Here is a 1,367-nt window from a genome sequence, read left to right on the forward strand (position 1 = left end):
AATACTTTTTATTTCTGTGATTTTTTTTTTCTTTTTCCTCTGGAAATAAATATTAAACTGATATATTGGACAAATATTTATCTACTTTGCACTATGTGTACATATTTGTGTGTGTTTGTATGTGTGAATAAATTAAATTCTTCTATGCTGTCTGCTGGATGCTGGCATGGAGTTTCCAGCCAAGTTTAAACAATTCTTTTCTTGCATTATTATTATCATTATTATTATTATTATTATTATTATTATTATTATTATTAAAATCATTATTATTGTTGTTGTTGTGCTGAGGTTGATTATTCCCTTCCTTAAAAATCTGTGGTCTTGTGTGTCTATAGAGGAAATTATTTCTATTATTAAACAATTATTATGATTAATTATAGCAAAGCTGCAAGCTGGCAGAATTGGTTAGCACGCTGGGCAAAAATGCTTAGTGGCATTTTGTCCATCTTCACATTCTGAGTTCAAATTCCACCAGGGGTCAACTTTGCCTTTCATCTTTCCAGGGTTGATAAAATAAGTACCAGTTGAAAACTGGGGTCGATGTGAATGACTTACTGCTTCCCTTGATATTACTGGCCTTGTGCTAAAATTTGAAACCACCACCATCATCATCATCATCATCATCATCATTATTATTATTATTATTATTAAAGAAAGGGTGGAAGATTGGCAGAGTTATTATTAGAGTGACTTACAAAATTGCCTCACGATATTTGTGTTTTGCTCTCTCTCCTCTTTGAGTTCAAACCCCATTCAGGCCAACTTTGCCTTTCATCTTTTTAGGATTTAAAGAATGTACCGGACCAGTACTAGTCATTGTAATCAATTATTCTCTCTCCTTTGAAAATTACATGCGCTGTACTTAATTTAGAAGCCATTATCATTAAGGCAGCATGCTGGGCAAAATGCTTACCACCATTCCATCTGTCTACATGTTCTGAGTTCAAATTCTGCTAATGTTCACTTTGCCTTTAATTGTTTTGGGGGATGGGGGCAATGGAATAAGTACCAGTTAAGTACTGAGGTTGTTGTAATCGACTAGCCCCCTCCCCACAAAATTCAGGCCGTGTGCCCTATAGTAGAAAGGATTATAATTGAGGCGGTGAACTAGCAGAATCGTTAAGCATGTTTGACAAAATGCTTAGCAGCATTTCTTCCGGTTCTGTACCTTCTTAGTTAAAATTACCACCAAAGTAAGCTTTGCTTTTCGTCTTTTATGGGGTTGATAAAATAATGTACCATTCCAGTACCGGAGTCAATGGCAATCGACTAATCTCCTGTTGGCCTTGTATCTAAATTATAGGCCATGATAATGATAATGGCTTATATCAGCAACCTTCATAGAAGATATGAACTTGGCAAGAAAA

The sequence above is a fragment of the Octopus bimaculoides genome, chromosome 18, assembly GCF_001194135.2.
Source record: "Octopus bimaculoides isolate UCB-OBI-ISO-001 chromosome 18, ASM119413v2, whole genome shotgun sequence".
Taxonomy (NCBI): Eukaryota; Metazoa; Mollusca; class Cephalopoda; order Octopoda; family Octopodidae; genus Octopus; species Octopus bimaculoides.